At 41.0% G+C, this 23,339-nt stretch overlaps 1 long non-coding RNA gene across 2 annotated transcripts in view; it reads left to right on the forward strand.

Moving 5' to 3' along the window:
* The window catches only part of LOC105610397 (uncharacterized), a 35,472-nt gene extending 18,066 nt beyond the window's left edge, over positions 1 to 17,406 (forward strand). The window contains exons 2-3 of one of the 2 annotated variants that reach the window (XR_006058815.2): positions 11,636 to 11,844; positions 16,636 to 17,406. This is a non-coding gene — a long non-coding RNA (uncharacterized LOC105610397). The remainder of the gene's footprint in view (positions 1 to 11,635; positions 11,845 to 16,635) is intronic. The other variant, XR_001032954.5, reaches the window with a different exon arrangement.
* Positions 17,407 to 23,339: the final 5,933 nt, after the last annotated feature.

The raw sequence follows: 23,339 nt of genomic DNA on the forward strand, positions 1-23,339 counted from the left end.
TTCCTGCACTGGCAGGCAGATTCTTTACCATCTGAGCCACCAGGGAAGCCCAAGGCACTAAACATATGATTTATAAAAAAATTATTTTTTCATAGTATCTTTCACGAGCACCATTATTATAAAAAGTGAATACCGGTAGTTTCAGACACACACAAAAATAGATATATGATTTAGTATTATGCAAAAAAACTTGCCCATTTATATAGAAAACAAAGATTTTATATTTAAAATTTCGCTATTCATGAATTTGGCTTTACCTAAAATCATATTATTTGCAACTGTGTCCATCCCACAAACTGTTGACACATAAACTACCATGCTCTTTATGTGTCAAGTCAACAACTATTCCATGCCTTTTCAGTTCAGTTCAGTTCAGTTCAGTCACTCAGTTGTGTCTGACTCTTTGAGACTCCATGCCTTTTATATGTCCCAAATTATGTGGTCTCTGTGAGAGGTATAGAGACAGGATATACACAGTACTCCTTGTGACATGGATTAGAATAACTCAGTTCTTTCAAGTCATAAATGGGTTGCCTTTGTCTTCTAATAATCCCTGTGATCTGCAGCAGAAATCTTCTAGATGGCAGCCAATGGATTCACTAATTGTTTTGGTTTGTCCAAGACAGAGAGAGTTCCTAGGATGCCAGAGTTCCAGAGTTAAAATTGGGAACTTCCCAGGCAGATTTGGATAAGTTGTTCACACTAAAGAGCTGAGGAAAAAATGAAATTAGTAAATCATATTACTGCAATAGTTACTATAATTCTGGTTACCAATTCCAGTGTCTGTAGGTTTTTCCCACACCATTCAGTAATACTCTGACACCAGTTGAACATTCTACACTTCAGCTCAATGCTATCCCTAGTACAGGGAGATAGTATCATATCTTACAGGTGAACAGCTCAGACCTACAAGTCTGCTCCCCACCCCCCACTTCAGACCCCATTTGTAAGTCCAAGTTGTCATCCATGCTCTAGACTGGAGATCCCAATACCCACTCCTTAGGTTCGATAAATTTGCGAGAGTCGCTCATAGAACTCGGAGGAACATTTTATTTACTTAGATTATCAGTTTACTACAAAAAGATACAACTCAGGAACAGCCAGATAGAAGAGATGCACAAGGGCAAGGTAGGAGGAAAGGGTGCAGAGACTCCACGCCCTCTCCCCGCCACACTCTTGCTGAACCCCCATTGCATTCACCAGCCTGGAAGCTCTCTGAACCCCCACTACCCCTCATTTCATAGACGTGATTGATTAAATCATTAACCACTGTTGATTGAACTCAATCTCTAGTCCCTTTCCATCTCTGTGGAGGTGGGGAGTAGGAGGTGGGGAAACAAAGTTCCACCCTGTAATCACACAGTTGGTTCCACTGGCAGCCAGCCCCCATCCTTAGGTGTAGTTCACAAGTCACCTCACTAATATAACAAAAGGCACCTTTATCATTCTCATTGATTAAAAATTTTGAGAGTTTTAAGAGCTCTGTGCAAGAAACTGGGAGGAAGAGTATATATTTCTTATTATAAATCACAGTATCATATGCCTAGTCATGCTTGTCTTCTTTTTCTTTTTTTTTTTTTTTGAGCTTTTTTATTTTTTTAAATTTAAATTTATTTATTTTAATTGGAGGCTAATTACTTTACAATATTGTATTGGTTTTGCCTGTACGCAAGACAGCAAAAGAGACACAGATGTACAGAACAGTCTTTTGGACTTTGGGAGAGGGCGAGGGTGGGATGATTTGGGAGAATGGCATTGTCTTCTTTTTCATTCTCTCTCTCTCTCTCTCTCTCTCTCTCTCTCTCTCTCTTCTTTCCCATCCCATATTCATCTCTCAGGGTACCTCTATGGCACATTGACTAAGAACCAGACTCTGGTTTCCAAATAGATATATGGCTAAGTTCCAGTCTTGCCATGACTTTTTAAAGAATCTTGAATAATTTAATTTCTCCAGTACTGCTTCCTTACTGTAATACTAATAGCTGTTAGGTTTGGCAATTGAGCAAACGCATGTGAAGTATTTACCGCCATGTCGGACTCCTACGTCACCTTGTATGTATGGTAAGTGTTATTATCTCACAGATCACATAGTTATGGATATTTCAGACTTTCTGTGTTCTGGATATAGTGAGTCTGATTTCAGACCGTGCTGTGGGTCAGCTGGGATTAAATCTTCCACCACAGGGCATTTGCTGAGCCATAAGCAGATCAATCCTTTGTCCCTTCATTAGCATGAAGCCAGAGCTTTTTCAATTTTAATCATGCGGACTTTTCAACCAATGTCTTTGCGTTATTGTTTACATAAGTATCTCACACACACACACACACACACACATACAGATTTTTATGTTGTTGAGATGAGAGAGGTAGGATAAATATTTTTTCCCCTTGTTTCTTGACAAATTAGCATGAGGAAAATGATGTGGCGCTAAAGAGGAACAGAAAAAAACAGAGAGACAGGACCAGGAGTGGAGGCGGGGAGAAAGTACTGGGAAGAGAAGCGCAGAAAGAAGGCTTGGTGGGGCACAGAGTTCCTGATAAAAGCGGTGAGGAAGCCCCACCAGCCAGTGTGTGTGACCTCCTGGTAATTTCCCTGGGGAGTACCCCCTCAGAGAACTCGTACATCCAGAATCAGGAGGAAGTTGAGCTAGGTAAATTCCTAAACAGAGGGGCCTGGCTAGATGATGACCTAAAGACAAACAGGACAAGTTTCCAAGCGGGCTTCCCCTCTCTGCTCCAACTGTCCTGAACATGAGCTGAGCCAAGTAGAAGGGGATGCTGTGACTAGCGATTCTTGCTGGTATTTTCTTTTGTCTCCCAGCTTCCTGGGTTTGACAGGCAGGAATCTGAGGCTTTTCTGTGACCACTCTTTGTCTGGGATTCTTTCCTCAAGAGGCGTTCATGAATTTGTCAGGACTGCCAGGAAAGAGCGTGAGTCACAGCTTCTGAGCAGACAATATTCGGCTTTAGAAATTCCCAGAGATACGACTTGTTTATAGGAAAGGAAACAGAGCTATTCTGAGCTGCCAGGGGAAGAGGAAAGCACTGCTCATTTTTCTCAAATGCTATGCTGAAAGGTCATACAAGTGGCCAGAGTGCCAGCAAGAACCTGGTATAGACATTGATGTTAGCAGTTCATTTGTCTACATTTTGGAGGCTATTTTTAAGCTTGGCATTTAAAAATGTAAGACTCATGGCATTGAAATTCTACTCTCAGTCTTAAACCCAGAGGCCGGAGCTTGCTGAGTATGAGCCAGTGAGGCGTGGCAGGGAGGGCGGGGGGTGGGGGGGTGCCATCGAGGGAGCTGGGCCTGAACCTTTGGCTGGAGAGAGAGGCACACACACGAACGGCACCAGCTTGGACAACCTTCCAACTGCACGTTTCATGAGCAGGCCACTGATTTTCACTCCCATTGTAGGGAAAGTAAAATTTCCTCTACCTTCCTGCAGTCTCCACCTGGGACTGAAAAACAAATTCACAGGAGAAAAGTAGATACATTTTATTCACATATAAATGAGTGTCCTCACAAGAAAAATGAAAAATGAAGAGCAAAAGAAGTAACTAAACCAAAGTGCTTCTCTACCAGGTGGAACAAAGAGTAGCACTTTTGGAAAAGTAGCTAAAACATAAGGGGTGACTAATGGAGGATGAGCTGCTGAACAAGTTTTTTGTTGGTACAGATTTTTCTCAGCCTCGATTCCCCACCTCCAGTGATAAGAATGTTTCTTTCTCCTGGTACAGGCAGGGCACCTTTCATGTGGGAATGTTATTTCCTGCTTTTAGGAAGAAAAAGGAACATCCAAGTGCCATCCTTGCATCTGCTGTTTTTTAAGCACCTTTAAAACAAAGTGATTAATACACTGAAGCATCACATGTTGAGGGGGCATGTCCTCAACTCCTTTACTGTACTCCATACTGCCTCCTCTAACGTGGTTTTTCCATAGTGTTAACAACACTGATGTCAATTTAGAAAACTGTCCAGAGCTACCGACTTTAGAGAATGTGCCCAAGGAGACAGGTTCAGGGGGGTTCTCTCCCACAACCCTTGCTTCTGCATTGGCCCACTTTCTTGTGAACTGAGTTTGGCCCTAGTATGTTCAAACTCATGAAGATACCATTTTTACATTTGTCATTGTTAGCAGAGCCAGTCAGCTGATAACAGATTGATTTCCAAGGAAAAAAAGAATCCACTGAGTATTCACTGATTCAACAATAATTAACCCATGTGATAATTTCATAGACACCACATTTGATAAAATCAATATCTTTTCCTAATAATGGAGTAAACATTTAAATAGAATTAGGATGCCCTTTAAATCTGATAAAGGTGCTCTTGGCTTAAAATAAATAAAGTGTATATTTAATGAGTAAACACTGGAAATATTCAAATCAGAAATAAATATAAAGATGTCCTTTAATATTTTTATCACCTTATATTCTCTGTCTAAGGCAGTGAGTCTTGAAACAAAAAGAATAAATTTTCTGAACTAAGATACTAAATAAAGTACTCAAAAATCACATAAGCATACATCTGAAAAAGCAAAATGAATTAACTAAAAGCTTTCTTCATTAACAAAGGCTTATAAAATGACTTGGAGTAGGATAAATACCTAAAAAGCAATAATACTCCAATATACTGACAACAACCAAATATACCATAAAATGGAAAAGAAAAGCTTTTCAAAGAGCAAAAAATAAAAGACCTACTAACTCAATGTGAAATGTATTAAAACTGTTAAAACTTTGATTGAGAGATACAATTTGAATAATTAATAGGAAGAATTACATTTATATTAAATGGAAAATTTTTAACATAAAGGTGTCATGGCTTTTCAAATTATTAAAATAATTCTAGCCAAGAATACAACAGGACCCTTCTGGGAAGTCATTAGAATTAGTGTGGACTAACTGTTAAGCTTGGTGCCTATCTTGTAACAAGGGACCAAAACTCTAAACAAGAATAATTAGCAAAATGTATTCTTAGGGATCAGTCTTGTTGGATATCAGAATATAGATGTGAAGAATCAGCAATTATAACTTGAGTTTTGATATAAATGTAAAACTATAAACCAAAGGAAAGGATCAAACACCCTGGGGACAGATTCTGTCACACTTAGTGTCACTTTTATAGATGGCTCTATAGTTTACAAAGCTTTCCACCTGCATTACCATTTATGCTTCAAAACCATGCAGTGAAGCAAGAATTATTCTTATGCTTATTTTCTTTATGAAGCAATTGATACTCAGAAATTAAATGACTTGCCCAACATCATACAGTGAAGATAAATGTGGACTGGAGCCCAGATTTTTGACTTCCCAAAGCAGGCCTCCTTTTACTATATTTTTCTCACAAAGCAATGGAGAATGGATATTTTTTAAGTGATACTGAAATTTAGAGAGAGAAAAATTTAGACTCACCATATATCCCTGCTAAAGATTTAAAAAAAAAAAGTCTTCTGAAGATTTCAATATTAAAAATCAAATTATAAAAACCTTGGCAAAAGAAAAAAAAAACCTAGAGACAGGAGGCTGAACCAACATCTGAGATGTCCCCTCACTGAGCCCATTCAGAAGTGGGGAGCTGCAATGCTTCTACCCTGTCCTGTTTCCTAGAACTGGCAAACCCCATCTACTGCAGACGAATCTCCCATTATCACAAACATGTAGAAGTTCCCAAAGGAAAGATGAAACTCTCCAGGAAATAACTGTTCAGAGAGAGCGTGTAGTCTTCTTGCTGGGCTCCTACGACTTGGGAGCATTCACTGGATCTTATAGATGGGCAAAATCAGGAGTGGAAGAGAAGTCCCTACAGGTTGAGTTTAATTAAACAAACAGTTGCTGCACTGAACCAGGAAGGGATTTTGTAGATGACTGGTGTTGTGGTCACTTCAGGAGGCAGGAAGCTATGAAATTTCTCATTCACCTTATATACCCCCTCTCCCATCACAGACATTAAATCTGCTCCTCCAAATGCAAGAATATCTATGGAGTCTTGATGTGTCTGAGAGGTGCAGGCAGACTGATGGTTGTTTACAGAAACCAGGAAATCCCGAAAACTAAAGTGATCTAGAGCAATTCATTCTACTCCTCTGAACCCAAGTTTCTATTTCTGTAGCATGGAAATGTCTTTCTTCAACCTTTTTTGTCCCTCAGGATGTCAAAATAATAAAACAGAAAAAAAAAAAAAAAACCCTCTATGTAAAGTTCATTGGGACCTCAGGGAAATGTGTTATGAAATGACACAGTCTCATTGTCACCTGATATCTCATGACTTCAGCTGGCTCCACTTCTTTGCATTTCCCTTTTGGCAGGGAGCTTTGCCATCTTTACATTTAACGTGTCTCTGTTGAGGGACCAGCACTATTAAGCTGGTGCTTTGACAACTACATCGACAAGAGACCAGGATATACGACATGTAAAGGTGAAAGGACAGTGACTAAGGGGAGCAAATGAGCTTTTAAACAAGCCTGACACCATCCAGCTAGTTTTCATATTGCCTCCTGTGAAAAATCCTGACATATTGGTACATTGCCATGAGTTATTTCTTCATATAACTGGCTATAGTGGCCTAACATTATTTGATCTTGTAAAGTGTTATCTGGGACTACAGACTTATTTTATTTTAAGCTCAATGACATTTCATCAGCAGTTAACACAGCATGAATAGCTAAAACTCACTTTGGCACAGTGCATGAGGCCCACAGGACTTCACTGCTTTATTTTTGTTCAAATACATAGCTCTCTGACTTTTCTGCTTTGGACAGTTTCTGTTTTGATACAGCTTTGTGAGTTTGGAGCCATATTTTTTAGTCCATTATTATATATTATATTATTTATTTCACCACAAGGTGTATTTATCATCTGTAATAGTGAAAATTAATTCACTTCATTTCCCTACGTTAGCTACACCTAAAAAGGGAAGACATTTATTTCCTGATCATGTTTATAGGGGTAGAATGAAGAGGTGACAATGATGGTCATTAAGTAATCTATGAGATGCTTCCAACCTGACAAACCTCTGTTCTGGGCTCGGAGAGGACTTAAACACGGGCAGGGTTCTCACTGAACCTTCAGAGGATTCTCTCGATTTGAAACTAAAACCCTCACTAAGACCTGGATTGTTATAATGTTTTCTGGAAACTCAAAACTATCAGTCTTAATTGCTATTGAGCTACGAACTCTCTGGGATTTTCTCTTTAAGTTCAAGAAATTGTTTATTTTCTAGATGTATTTTAATTTTATTTTGTTTAAATTCTCTGATTTCTGCCCAATCAATAACATCAACCATACAATTAATCTGCTTCTGTCTTTGAGACAGCTGAAAAAACAGCTAATTTTTCAACCTACTAGGCATAAATTCAGCCTGTATGGAAACTCAGCCTACCTTTTCACCAGTTCTGTAACAACTTTCTCATCTGCAACATGAGAAAACAGCCACCTAGGTCATAGAGTCACCAGAAGAATTATATAACAAGACTGCACCGTATTTGGTGATTGACAACATATATTGCTGTCAATAGCAACATTTTCTTAACAAAACAATAATAACATATGCCACAAGAAGATAAACAATAGATTTTTACATGCCCTGTCCATTGCAATACTTTTCTCATGCCTAATAAGAATTCTGAAAGAGATGGGAATACCAGACCACCTAACCTGCCTCTTGAGAAACCTGTATGCAGGTCAAGAAGCAACAGTTAGAACTGGACATGGAACAACAGACTGATTCCAAATAGGGAAAGAAGTATATCTAGACTGTATATTGTCACCCTGCTTATTTAACTTATATTCAGAGTACATCATGAGAAACGCTGGACTGGAAGAAACAAGCTGGAATCAAGATTGCCGGGAGAAATATCAATAACCTCAGATAGGCAGATGACACCACCCTTAGGGCAGAAAGTGAAGAGGAACTCAAAAGCCTCTTGATGAAAGTGAAAGAGGAGAGTGAAAAAGTTGGCCTAAAGCTCAACATTCAGAAAACTAAGATCATGACATCTGGTCCCATCACTTCATGGGAAATAGATGGGGAAACAGTGGAAACAGTGTCAGACTTTATTTGGGGGGGCTCCAAAATCACTGCAGATGGTGACTGCAGCCATGAAATTAAAAGACACTTACTCCTTGGAAGGAAAGTTATGACCAACCTAGATAGCATATTCAAAAGCAGAGACATTACTTTGCTAACAAAGGTCCATCTAGTCAAGGCTATGGTTTTCCAGTGGTCATGTATGGATGTGAAAGTTGGACTGTGAAGAAAGCCGAGCACCGAAGAACTGATGCTTTTGAACTGTGGTGTTGGCGAAGACTCTTGAGAGTCCATTGGACTGCAAAGAGATCCAACCAGTCCATCTTAAAAGATATCAGTCCTGGATATTCTTTGGAAGGAATGATGCTAAAGCTGAAACTCCAATACTTTGGCCACCTCATGCAAAGAGTTGACTCATTGGAAAAGCCTCTGATGCTGGGAGGGATTGGGGGTAAGAGGAGAAGGGGACGACAGAGGATGAGATGGCTGGATGGCATCACCGACCCGATGGACATGAGTTTGGGTGAACTCTGGGAGTTGGTGATGGATGGGGAAGCCTGGAGTGCTGCAATTCATGGGGTCGCAAAGAGTCCGACATGACTGAACGACTGAACTGAACTGAACAAGAATTCATCAATCAGGGTGATCATATTAATTGATAAGGATAAGTGTTGACTTTTGCATCTGTGCTGATTATAATTTAGCCCTCCCTTTAGAAACACTTTTTATGGGTGTATAGGCAACCCACTCCAGTGTTCTTGGCTGGAGAATCCTAGGGACAGGGTAGCCTGGTAGGCTATGGGGTCGCACAGAGTCAGACACGACTGAAGCAACTCAGCAGCAGCAGCAGCAGCAATATACATACAGAAAAGAAGTCTAAGTGTTACAATGTGAAGAATTTTCACAAAATGAACACAGGGTATGTAACCAATACTTGGATGAAGAAAACAGTGTTTCCAGCATCCTCAAAGTGCCCCTGTGTACTCCATCCTGCATACTGGAAAACTCCAGAGAAAACCACTAGCCTGACTCCTAATGCTGTAGGTGTTTCATCTGTTTTATAATTTTTTAGACATGGAATTTGACATGGAATTTTATGTATGGAATTATTAGTACAAGCCTTTCTGAAGCTTAGTTAAGCTTACCACATCAAGAAGGTCTGAGCCCTAAAGAAGCTTGCCTTTTCTTGGGTAACTTAAGGAAAGTGAGCTGGAAGAGAAGGGGGATGAGGAGAAGAACCATATAATCTGCCATCCAAACTGGAACACCTTTGAGAGCGAAAGGAGGTACTATACATAATGATGCTGGGACAAAAGGTGTAAACAGTGACTGTCCCCAGCAAACCAGGTCAGGTAGTCGCCCTGGTGAGAAGGGATGGTAGAAGGCAGCAGGGTTGCACTAGCAGGCAAAATCTACCTTAAAGATCATAAAATAAAATATACTCACAGTGCCTGAGATGTAATTGAGACTGGGGGCTAGAGAGCAACTTCCCATAGTGTGTGAAAGTGAAAGTGTTAGTTGTTCAGCCATGTATGACTCTTTGTGACCCCATGGATTGTAGCTCACCAGGCTCCTCTGTCCATGAAATTCTCCAGGCAAGAATACTGGAGTGGGTAGCCTTCCCTTCTCCAGGGGATCTTCCTGACCCAGGGAGCGAACCTGGGTCTCCTGCATTACAGGTGAATTCTTTACTGTCCGAACCAACAGGGAAGCCCCCCACAGGGTATGGTTATTGGTAAAACTCAGGTCAATAATCATTTACTGAGTCCCAGGTAGGTGCAAGGCACCACAAGGGCGCGAAGACAGCTCAGGCATTACTCACAATACCACAGTAAGCTCAGAGTCTAATAGTGGCAATAAGACAAGTTCACAAATAGGTAAACTGCCAATGGAAATATACAAAGCACTCTGAGTTCCAAGGACATATACAAAGAGATACATGGATTCTAAGGAATGAGAGGTCATGTCTACTGGGAGATAGGAAAAAGCACCATGGGACATGTAGCAGTTAAGATAAATTTAGAGTCTGCTCCAATGGTTCTCAACCTTGACTGCACATTAGAATCATCTGGGGAGCTTTTCAAACTCCTGTTACCGAAGAAGTACCCCAGACCAGTCAAAACAGAATCTCTAGGAAAGGTATTCAGGCAAAAGTATTTTAAAAGCTCTCTCTCCCTGGTAATTTCAGTGAAGAGTCAAAGTTGAGAACCACTGTTGTAGAAAGATTAATAGGCATTAGCTGGCAGGAAAGGTGGGAAAGAGAGGGGACCATGGAGAGAACAGATGTTAGTTAGTATATTCCATTTTTGGTAGGCACACAGAGAAGAATCATCCACTGGGAATTAGATATGGAGAAAAGGCAGCAGGGCAAAAATAATTTAACCCCCACCAGGAACAAAAAAATTAATTAATTATGAAACCATTTGCTAAGGCCAATAACAGGGATGGATGGGGAAAGGGTGCACTGAACATCAAGGGAACTCAGAATGGTAATAAATCCATCATGAATCATACAAGCCATCTGATAACTTCTGTTCCTCACATTAGCATCCCATTAAGCCGTTATTAGTGAGAGCAAGGAAACTGAATGAAACCAGCTTCCTGGGTTAGCACTAGCAGCCAGGAGAAGAGTTAACAAGCCGCAGTCTTTCACTGGCATCCTTAAGGACCTGAGCTCCATTTGTAAGGGATGCTTAGAGGCCCCAAATCTTGACCTATCACGCTCCTGCTGTGGGAGTTTGGGGGGTGGCTAGAATTAATCACAGTGGGGACACAATTTACTGATCAATATCAGCCAATTAGAAGGCTCCCTGCTGTGGAGAGTTCCCTTGGAATGCCAGATGACCTCTGCCCTTGACTTTTCATGGGGGCAGATGTTTCTTTATCACAGCTGCTGATAAGTATGGTATTAGAGGATGTGTAGCTCATTTCACAACATGCCAACCCCACCAGGGCACCTTGAGGCTGAAGATTCTTAGGACTTACATATGAGCCACCTGTCCATGGAAAACGCAGATGGAAATTGTATCAGTAATTAATTCACAGCCAATGTGCCACTTTTTCTACAAACTAACCCCCAACCTTCAAAAAGCCATTGATAACAACAGAAAGTAGGAAACTCAGTCTTTCTGGTGAATTCACCCTGGTGTCACTCTCTTGCTCTCCGGCTTCTGTTATATCCATCAGGAGAGAGGAGATGGCAAGACCTGGAGCACAGCCAGAGGTGGCCAGATTTTTAACACATCAGTTTTGCCAATGGCCCAGCACAGAACCACCCAGTGGGAAAAAAGTCCTAGTAGCTGCCATTGTGTTCTATGATATGGTCCAGGGACTCAAGACAGAGCTTCAGCATGGGCTCTAGGACCTCCCATCCGCCCTGAACTTATGTGATAGCTGTCTGTCATTATTGTTTATAGAGTCAGACTAATTTTTTTTTAATCAATTTTCTGAGATCTTTGCCACAGAGGTAATAAGCCCCAGGGCAAGAGAGTTTAGAAAAAGCAAAGTAAATAATTTTGGGAAATGTTCTGAAATTTATCATTTATTTTTCTGCTTTTTACTTTCCAATCTTTATTTTAAAGAGAAAAATCTATTATTTACAGCCTTTCCTGCAGACTCCAGGACTTCAGGCATTTGACCCCAAACTCTTTATTTGTTTCATCTCCTCTTGAAGGACTGCAAGCATGGTTTCTTCAGATGCCCACTTAAGGAAAACTTCTCAACTCTTCTACTTCTAAGAATCCCCTGCCTCCATCCCTAGAGAATCATGGCTTCAAAATGAAACATAAAACAAAGTTTTGAGCTGACTTTGGTAAGTACAAGACCTAGGGCTTGTGATTCCCTCCCCTGCCCTTAGCCCAATCCATAAATCTTTTCATTTAAGTCAAACTTGATAAAAACAACAATTTAAAATTTCCTTGAAGGGAAAAACAAGTTTTTGGAAGGTCAACCTAGAAGTTGTGAATGGATATGTTAGGGACAGCATCATAGATTTTGCCTTGGAAATTTAGGAAGAGAAGGAAAGTTTCATGAGCCGATGATATTTATACATATTAGACCCAAGAATTTTGAAGTATTTAAATGTACCACCTGGGGCCAACCTCTTTCTGTCTTGACCCTTCTCATTAGCCAAATCCCTAAGTGACTCTCTCTCTAAACCCATCCCCAAATATAAAACAGTCACCCCATATCACTTGATCTGAGGGATGACTCTGCCCACATTCATACTGCTATAAAAGGGGACATTGTCACCTTCCTATCTCATCACCTAGCTCTAAAAGCTTTGCAACCCTCTGCTGTGTTGCACTCTTGCCAAAAACGTTTAGCTTGATTCTTATCAGGAGAGAAAAACCCAGACAAGTCCAAATCAAGAGACACAGACGTTTGTGTGAGCGCAGGCGCAAAACTAGCAAAATGTTAAAGTAATCATTGGGTCTAATAAATATTATCAGGATTATATTACTTTTTCAATTTTTCTATAGGTACAAAATTTTTTCAAAAACCCAAGCTGTACCTCACGCTGACGTAGTGTTCGACCTGCTATATGTAGCAGTCCATGAATTAACTATGATAGTCAAGAAAAAAAGAGTCTTACACTAGTATTTGGCACAGGAAATGAAACAGATTATTAAACCAATTTTTGACAAAACTAGAGGATATTTATGAAATACTGAATTCCCTTTATCAGGAAATGATCTCTCAAAGGAAAATAATACCATGTCCAAGGGACCAACTTCATCATGAACAGAATATAGAGAAAGTTCTTCCCTCCATGGTGACAAATCTTGTTTAAACTGCCTCTTCAAAAGATGAAGAATTCTCAATTAACTAACTCAAAGCACTCAGATATCAAAATGGCAAATTTTCAGGAGAAAGCCACTGCTTTAGATATGGAAGGACCTCAGAAGTAATTTTATTAACTACGTAAATGGTAAATAGGTTTCCTGCAATGTGAATAAGACCAAAAATGGATAACCAATTTATTTTACCTGAGAAATGTTGCAGCCATGAAATTAAAAGTTGCTTACTCCTTGGAAGGAAAGTTATGACCAACCTAGATAGCATATTCAAAAACAGAGACATTACTTTGCCAACAAAGGTCTGTCTAGTCAAGGCTATGGTTTTTCCAGTGGTCATGTATGGTTGTGAGAGTAGGACTGTGAAGAAAGCTGAGCGCCGAAGAACTGATGCTTTTGAACTGTGGTGTTGGAGAAGACTCTTGAGAGTCCCTTGGACTGCAAGGAGATCCAACCAGTCCATCTTAAAAGATATCAGTCCTGGGTGTTCTTTGGAAAGACTGATGCTAAAGCTGAAACTCCAGTACTTTGGCCACCTGATGTGAAGAGTTGACTCATTGGAAAAGACTGATGCTGGGAGGGATTGGGGGCAGGAGGAGAAGGGGACGGCAGAGGATGATATGGCTGGATGGCATCACCAACTCGATGGACATAAGTTTGAGTGAACTCCGGGAGTTGGTGATAGACAGGGAGGCCTGGCGTGCTACAATTTATGGGGTTGCAAAGAGTCGGACATGATTGAGCAACTGAACTGAACTGAACTGAATTGAAGAAATGTTAGATACATAACATGCTTCTAAGTGCAATTTATTAGATTTATTTACCACATTGTTTACAAGTTTTGTGCCCAGGAAAGACATTAGTCACCTTTACTATTTTTAACTGCCTAGATGAATTTGTATTAGAATATGAAAATTTATCAAGTTGTCTATTATTTTTGTTGATTAAACACATTTCATTAAAAAATATTATAAGTTGACTAATTTCTTTTTTGGGCACAAAACTTGTAAACAGTGTGGTAAATAAATCTAATAAATCGCACTTAGAACCATGCTATGCATCATGCCACATATATGTGTTTGTACCATGTAATATGTATATGGCTATACAAGTAAATTTATATAACTGGTGACCTTAAATCAAGAAATTGGAAAAGAAATGCAAAAAAGCAAAATGGCTATCTGGGGAGGCCTTACAAATAGCTATGAAAAGAAGAGAGGCAATAAGCAAAGGAGAAAAGGAAAGATATAGGCATCTGAATGCAGAATTCCAAAGAATAGCAAGGAGAGATAAGAAAGCCTTCCTCAGCGATCAATGCAAAGAAATAGACGAAAACAATAGAATGCGAAAGACTAGAGATCTCTTCAAGGAAATTAGAGATACCAAGGGAACATTTCATGCAAAGATGGGCTCAATAAAGGACAGAAATGGTATGGACCTAACAGAAGCAGAAGTTATTAAGAATAAGTGACAAGAATACACAGAAGAACTGTACAAAAAAGATCTTCACAACCAAGATAATCATGATGGTGTGATCACTCACCTAGAGCCAGACATCCTGGAATGTGAAGTCAAATGGGCCTTAGGAAGCATCACTACAAACAAAGCTAGTGGAAGTGATGGAATTCCAGTTGAGCTATTTCAAATCCTGAAGATGATCCTGTGAAAGTGCTACGCTCAATATGCCAGCAAATTCGGAAAACTCAGCAGTGGCCACAGAACTGGAAAAGGTCAGTTTTCATTCCAATCCCAAAGAAAGGCAATGCCAAAGAATGCTCAAACTACTACACAATTGCACTCATCTCACATGCTAGTAAAGTAATGCTCAAAATTCTCCAAGCTAGGCTTCAGCAATATGTGAACCGTGAACTCCCTGATGTTCAAGCTGGTTTTAGAAAAGGCAGAGGAACCAGAGATCAAATTGCCAACATCTGCTGGATCATCGAAAAAGCAAGAGAGTTCCAGAAAAACATCTATTTCTGCTTCATTGACTATGCCAAAGCCTTTGACTGTGTGGATCACAATAAACTGTGGAAGATTCTGAAAGAGATGGGAATACCAGACCACCTGACCTGCCTCTTGTAAAACCTATATGCAGGTCAAGAAGCAATAGTTAGAACTGGACATGGAACAACAGACTGATTCCAAATAGGAAAAGGAGTACGTCAAGGCTGTATATTGTCACCCTGCTTATGTAACTTCTATGCAGAGTACATCATGAGAAATGCTGGGCTGGAAGAAGCACAAACTGGAATCAAGATTGCCATGAGAAATATCAATAACCTCAGATAGGCAGATGACACCACCCTTATGGCAGAAAGTGAAGAGGAACTCAAAAGCCTCTTGATAAAAGTGAAAGAGGAGAGTGAAAAAGTTGGCTTAAAGCTCAACATTCAGAAAACTAAGATCATGACATCTGGTCCCATCACTTCATGGCAAATAGATGGGGAAACAGTGGAAACAGTGTCAGACTTTATTTTTGGGGGGAGCTCCAAAATATCTGCAGATGGTGACTGCAGCCATGAAATTAAAAGTTGCTTACTCCTTGGAAGGAAAGTTATGACCAACCTAGATAGCATATTGAAAAGCAGAGACATTACTTTGCCAACAAAGGTCTGTCTAGTCAAGGCTATGGTTTTTCCTGTGGTCATATATGGACGTGAAAGTTGGACTGTGAAGAAAGCTAAGCACCGAAGAACTGATGGTTTTGAACTGTGGTGTTGGAGAAGATTCTTGAGAGTCCCTTGGACTGCAAGGAGATCCAACCAGTCTATTCTGAAGGAGATCAGTCCTGGGTGTTCTTTGGAAGGAATGATGCTAAAGCTGAAACTCCAGTACTTTGGCCACCTCATGCGAAGAGTTGACTCATTGGAAAAGACTCTGATGCTGGGAAGGACTGGGGGCAGGAGGAGAAGGGGCGAAGAGGATGAGATGGCTGGATGGCATTACCAACTCAATGGACGTGAGTTTGAGTGAACTCTGGGAGTTGGTGATGGACAGGGAGGCCTGGCATGCTGCAATTCATGGGGTCACAAAGAGTCGGACATGACTGAGCAACTGAACTGAACTGAACTGAACATTGGCTCAGATGGTAAAGAATCTACCTGCAAAGCAGGAGATGCAGGTTTGATTCCTGGGTTTGGAAGATCCCCTGGAAAAGTGAATGGCTACCCTCGCCAGTATTTTTGCTTACAGAATTCCATGGACAGAGGAGCATGGTGGGCTATAGTCTATGGGGTTGCACAGAGTCGGACAGGATTGAGCAGCTAACACTTTAAGAGATCATTAACATGTATAAGAAAGAAAAGACAAACAAAGAATAAAACCATCACAAATTGTGTATCTATAAAAAGAAAATATGCAGCACATTGTGTATTTTCAACATGATTAACAAGGCTAATAATCTGTATTCAGAAGCATTAGTCCATGTAGCACATGCTACTTAAGGCTCTTGGACTGATGATCAGAATAATAATCATGAACAACTTTTCCTGAATGCTTACCAAGTGCCAGGCACTACATTAAGCACTTTGCATACATTATGTGTCTTGTTTAACCCTCATTTTGTAGAGGAAACTCCTCAGACCCGGAGAAGTGATCCGCCCAAGGTCATGTGTTTCATAAGTGGTCAAGCAGAGGTCCAAATCCAAGTGTCTCACTTCAGACCCCACACTTACCACCATTCCAGGCACTGCACTTGTCAATGAGTGGCTCAGAATGAGACCGTGAATGGGACCACTCATGCACAAGTTATCTCACAGCATGACAAAATGGTATAACTGTTCTGCTCTGTATTTGTTTTCCAGGTCGAAATCTCAACTGCTATAAGACAGAAACTGTACGGTACTGTCTGCAGGTCGACCACATTGGTGGGGAAATACATGATTCAGGCCAGCCACCTGCCCCTGCTTTCCAGGATTCTACCACTCAGCTCTGATCAAGCTAGCATCCCTCCTCCTGTCACCAGCAAAGCCAATGAAAAATTTCCAAGAATTAGAAATAGAATCTGGGTAATAAAGTCTAACCTTTTTTCCCTTTGTGCTTGGACAAAGGAAATAGTTTCATTTGCTCATAGTGGGGCATGTGCAGAGGCCTCACACTGGCCATTCAGACCAGTTCCTAGTACAAAATGGCCATGCCCACAGCTCAGCTCAGGGCATATGCAGGAGCGCTGCTCTGGCACTGTGACCCAAAACCCTGCGCAACATGCCTGCGCCAGACTCATGAAAGCTCCGCCCTCTTTCCTCCATAGTAAGACTTCAATAAAGCAGGCCTGCTAATGGCTTGTTGGGGAGAACGTGTGCTAAGGAGCAAAGTTCCCCAACTTCTGGGATCTAATGCCTGATAATCTAGTGGAGCTGAAAGAATAATAATAGAAATAGAGTGTATAATAAATGTAATGTGCTTGAATCATCCTGAACCCATCCCACCCACCCCCACCCCCAGGCCAAGGAAACATCGTCTTTCTAAAATCCAGTCCATGGGGCCAAAAAAAGGTTGGGGATCCCTGCTATACAGCACAATCTCGCATCTGTCCATTTTCTGATCCAAAAATAAAAACTTTCCTTGGCTTCTGATCCCAGCTTGGCCTGATTCTGTTGGCCCAAAGGACACCAAGCAGGAGGACCCTTGCTGGGGACCAACTCTGGAAAGTAAATGACAGTCCCCAACCCTAGGTACCCACTGTGAGCTTGATCATGAGAACCATTTTTGCCAAAGCATGGAAAGGCCCCGCTAATGGGAAAAAATCAACCTGGAGCCTAAACAAGAAAGAACCTTTCTCTTCCACAGATCGGAAGTGGGGCTAAAGATGTCGGTTTTACCTGACTTAAAGACAGCGAAGGATGAAGTAAGAACCACGTACTGCGCTTGGCACACGGGAAACAAGCAGCAAATGGCTATTGTTGTTACACAGTTTTTACCCTTGCGCTCTCTATAACAGGATTGAGTCATGCATCTTAAAAAATCGGTGTTGGATTCCAGTGCTGGGCAGAGGGAAAGGTTACCCCTAATTCAGTCTGAGAGTGACAGTCAGATGGAGCCCTGGGGATCCAGTTTGCTGGAAGACACCCCAGTTCTTTCAGCCTGTAAAGCAGTGGCACACAGCAGAAAGGTGAAATTATTCACTGGACAAATGCATTAGGACATGTGACTTGTATTCATAGGATCTTTGCCATCACAGTTTATACTCTATCAGGCTGAATGAAAGCCATTATTTCATAATTTTAATTTTAACCTGTAACTCAGATGCTAAGTTTCCTCAGGCTACATACTCCCCCTACAACTACATCATCAGTTTGACATTGTAAGTTGGGAGCCGGGGAGCCGTTTTTTAAGAAAAGCATTTTTAAGCTAATATATCATTTCCAACACATCCTATATATAAACTACATATAAAACGACTATGTTTCAGGGGCTATAGAGATTATTTTAGTCTGTTAAAAAGAGAAAAAAGAAAACATAATACTTTTTGGATACTTCAGACTTCTTTCCCTTTGCTTCAATGATCTTCTTTTCTCCCGTTAGTTTTATCTCTGTTCAAAAGCAAACTTTTAGACCTTGTAATTAGAAACAGAAACAATTTTGGGGTTTTGTACATCACCTGGCTCATTCTTCAGAATATTCTTTGCTCTATTTTTTAATGTACATTTTTAAAGGTAATAATGTAATAAACTTTGACCTTTAAAATCTTCAAAGAAATCAATTAGAAAGAGAAAAAGACTAGGTCATGAGCAGAATGGGGAAAAAAAAGTATCTAACAAGGACAGGAAGACAGAAAAATCCTAAAATAGAGTGTGTGTTGTTTTTCTTTTGTGTATGTATGTTTTAAGCAAGGAAATTTTGAGTTAAAAAAAAAGTAAGAAATGAGAAAGATGGTAAGCTGCTTTTTCATAGGCAGATTTGTAAAGCAAAGAAAAGGAGAAAAGAATTGTAAAAAATCAGTGTGGTTCTCTGTGGCACCTGTTTATACCATCAAGCTGATGCTTCCAGGCGCCATGTGTCCATATTGTCCTTCGGATTCTTTGTTCTCAGCCAGGAGGAGATAATGATGCTCTCTATTTCTCTTCCTTTTCCTTCCTTTTTCCTCTCTCTCCCCTCCATTCTCCTCTCTCTGCTCTTCATTCTTCCTCTGCTTTTACATTCAGTTTCTGATAGTGTGCTTCCTGATTTGCCTGCAAACATGGCTCCTTTTCCTGGTATGGATAACGTTTTGCTTGATCAAAGAAAATCAGTGAATTAAAACTCCTTCTGAAACCAAAAGTTCTTCCATGTTGTATCACAGTAAAATCTACAGCAGAGCCCCCAAGGCTGTTATCATGCTGCAACGAACATAGGAGCCGAGGCAAAGCCAATACAAGCTGAGTTCAACAGTCACATGTATCTGAGGCTAAGGGAAAATTACTCCTGAAAGAAGTAATATGTTGGCTGAAATTCATTATGAAATATAAATGACCAATGTCAAATCCTTTTCAGAAGCAGAAATTGATGAAGGGGAGGGCAGAGATAGGAAAGGATGAGGAACCCTTTCAGAAGGGAGCCTTCAGCAGAGGGGAGAAAAATAAGCAGAAAAAGACCTTTTCTGAAGGTTATCTGGGTCTGTGCCTCTATTTTACCTTGAACTTGCTTGATCCTTCACATATGTGTGAAAGAGTCCAGGTATAGTTATTCAAAATCAAAAAGAAAATAGACACCTATCTCAGAAAAATGGAAAGAATCTACAAAAATTCAAGGCAGTCATAGCCTAATTGTGTCTCAGGTTTGGGCCAGCCAACAACTCCCAACCCCAGGTCAGCTCCTAAAATTCTACTGTTCCTGTCTCAGCTGGTACAGGTGGGTGGGTGTGTGTGTGTGCTAAGTCACTTCAGTTGTGTCAGACTCTACAACCTGAGCAGAGCCAGAATTTCCAAGCTCTTAACTGGACCATTGTTTTGATTCCTCCATCTCTTGTTCCTTGAGCAAATCAGCATTCTCATGCTGGTTTTGCTATCTTAAAGACCTTCAACAGTCTCTGAAACTGAATAGTCCTAATAGACTATTCCTGTCTAACTCCAAAAGTCCATGGCAAGAGGCAGTTTCTCATTGCTGAGCACTCCTTCAGTTTTACTGCATAGGGTAGAGAGTTAGTTTGTGAGACTAGAATATCTCATTGAGGTCTGCTTGCCTCTTCCTCCCCAAAGTATTAACTTAAAGAAGTAAAAAAAATTACCTCCAAAGCAGTTATGGCATTATTGCCAAATCTAAGGATTACCAAAGGTCTCCTGACATAATTTTCTCCCTAAATATCAATAATAAAAAATGTATTTATATATATAATCATAATATATCTCCATTTACTGAATGTTTATTATGAATCAGACACTTTATATATATATCTGTGTGTGTGTGTATCAGCTCATTTATAGATAAAATAGTCCTATAGGAGGATATATATTATATATATATATATATATATATATATGTACACATCCTATGCATTGGAGAAGGAAATGGCAACCCACTCCAGTGTTCTTGCCTGGAGAATCCCAGGGACGGCGGAGCCTGGTGGGCTGCCGTCTATGGGGTCGCACAGGGTTGGACTGAAGCGACTTAGCAGCAGTAGCAATAGCATACATATATACGGTAAGACCTATCCCATTTTACAAATGATAAAATTGAAATTCAGTAATCTTGAACTACTAATTAGTGGCAATGGTAGCACATGAGCCCAGGCAGCCTGACTTCAGAAGCCTGTGAGCTTACACTATTCTGTGCCTCTGTATGTGCCTCTAGCCATGGTATAACACCTCTGCATGAATCCTTCACAGTAGACCAGAAGCTCCTCACATTCAACTATGTCCAGATTTGCTTGATTTCATATTCTCAGTGTCCAGGCCAGGCCTATAATAAAATGGTCAACTTTGGAAGTAATGCATGGAGGAGCTTCCCTGGTTTGCACACGAAACACCCTCCTCACCTCCCCATTATATATCTTGGGTCACAGCTATCTACAATGCCATTGGAAAGATGCGCTAAATAAGGCTTTGTAATGTGATTTTGGAATAGATAAAAGTTCCTTTCTTCATATTTGGACCTTATACTGACTTGTGGAGACTTTGGTAGCATTTACCTGGACCTAACATGATGGGAAACAGTGTCAAACTTCATTTTGGGGGGCTCCAAAATCACTGCAGATGGTGATTGCAGCCATGAAATTAAAAGACGCTTACTCCTTGGAAGGAAAGTTATGACCAACCTAGATAGCATATTCAAAAGCAGAGACATTACTTTGCCAACAAAGGTCTAGTCAAGGCTATGGTTTTCCTGCGGTCATGTATGGATGTGAGTTAGACTGTAAAGAAGGCTGAGCACCGAAGAATTGATGCTTTTGAACTGTGGTGTTGGAGAAGACTCTTGAGAGTCCCTTGGACTGCAAGGAGATCCAACCAGTCCATTCTGAAGGAGATCAGCCCTGGGATTTCTTTGGAAGGAATGATGCTAAAGCTGAAACTCCAGTACTTGGGCCACCTCATGCGAAGAGTTGACTCATTGGAAAAGACTCTGATGCTGGGAGGGATTGAGGGCAGGAGGAGAAGGGCACAACAGGATGAGATGGCTGGATGGTATCACAGACTCGATGGACGTGAGTCTGAGTGAACTCCAGGAGTTGGTGATGGACAGGGAGGCCTGGCATGCTGCGATTCATGGGGTCGCAAAGAGTCGGACACAACAGAGCAACTCAACTGAACTGAACTGAACATGATGGTTCCAGTAGCTTTTAGGCCATTAAATGGATGGCTTGTCTCACCTTAACCAGAAAGTCCATCTCTAGCTTTCACTCCCTCTTCCTTGCTCTCTCTCTCTCTCTCTCTCACACACACACACACACATACACACACGCACACATACACTTTATCTGCCTCCTTCCTGGTTAAGGTTATACTACACCAGGCTTGCCAGGCGGCGCTAGCGTTAAAGAACCCACCTGCCAATGCGGGAGACATAAGAAATCCAGGTTTGATCCCTGGGTCAGGAAGATCCCCTGGAGGAGGGCATGGCAACCCACTCCACTATTCTGGCCTGGGGAATCCTATGGACAGAGAAGCCTGAAGGGCTACAGTCCATGGGGTCACAAAAGAGTCAGACAAGACTTAGCGACGGAACAACAACAAAGAAAGAACTTCTTTAGGAAATTTCAAATGTATTTGGAATATAAAAACAGTACACATTTTCTAAAATTATGTATAACAAAGCCATTTTTCCACCAGCTATTCCGGTGGACCAGAGCCTGCTTATTCCAGAAGCCCCAGGATGCCTTAAGAATATTTGTCTCATTATCCCCATTATTTTCCCCTCCAGGGAACTGTCCCTAATAAACTTTGCTATGACTCCTCTCCTGGCTAGTTTTAATATGAGCCAAGGGAAAGATTTCAGAAAAGCATGAGTTCTTTTCTGCCTGGGCTTGCAAAATTGTCTCACGGCAGATGCATCTGTTAGTAATGGTTGAGACAATCTGTACAGCCTAAGACAACTTGTTGAGAGATGACTGTAAAAAGATCCTCTTCCAAGGAACATTTAACCTCTTAGTATCTTTTCATGAAAGTGGGATCATTAAGTTAGTGGCTGCAGAAGACTAGATGATGTCTTCTCACTAGCATGGCCATCTTAAAGGAACACTTGCACTGTGAAACCAAGAGGACCTTGAGAACTTCAAGGCTCCCAGGACTATAAATATTACCTGGAAGGATATTTCAGGCTCATATCCCATTTCAAATTCTCACCCTCTCTCTTGGGGCCCCAGATGAATGAGCCTAATAAAGATCTTTGAGAGACTAGAAACCCTTGTACATGGCCAAAAAGTCCTCAAATCTAAAGCCAAATTCTTAGGATGCTGATAAAATCAGAAAACCCCTTCTTAAACTCACTCCTCCTATCACCTTTTGGTCTCAGTATGAAATAAAATCACCATAGTTTCTAGCTAGCAATTTAGAGTAGCCTAGACACGAATACCAGGCTTCCCTGGCAGCTCAGATGGTAAAGAATCCACCTGCAATGCAGGAGACCTGGGTTCGATCCCTGAGTTGGGAAGATCCCCTGGAGGAGAGCATGGCAACCCGCTCCAGGATTCTTGCCTGGAGAATCCCCATAGACAGAGGAGCCTGGCAGGCTACAGTCTACGGGGTCGCAAACAGTCGGACACAACTGAGCGACTAAGCACATCACAGCCTACAGCACAGACATAAGAATACCAGGCTCAATGGCCTCAAGACAAAACTGGAATCATCTTTGGGTGTCCTGTTTCCTCTGTAGCTTTATTTGCCAGCATGTTAACTGATACATGAGGCCACTCTGCTCAAGCCAGGGATTATAGACGCTAAGGAGCACATGGCCACATGCCAGGAGAACAAGAAGCTGTAGGATAAACATGGGACATTTTCCTGAAGTGCCAATAATAGGGGAAATTCCTTTTTTTTTAAAGAACATTGCAAACTAGAGTACTATACAAACATGGAGTAAAATGCAAAATTCATGG

This window comes from Ovis aries, chromosome 2, assembly GCF_016772045.2.
Source record: "Ovis aries strain OAR_USU_Benz2616 breed Rambouillet chromosome 2, ARS-UI_Ramb_v3.0, whole genome shotgun sequence".
Taxonomy (NCBI): domain Eukaryota; kingdom Metazoa; phylum Chordata; class Mammalia; order Artiodactyla; family Bovidae; genus Ovis; species Ovis aries.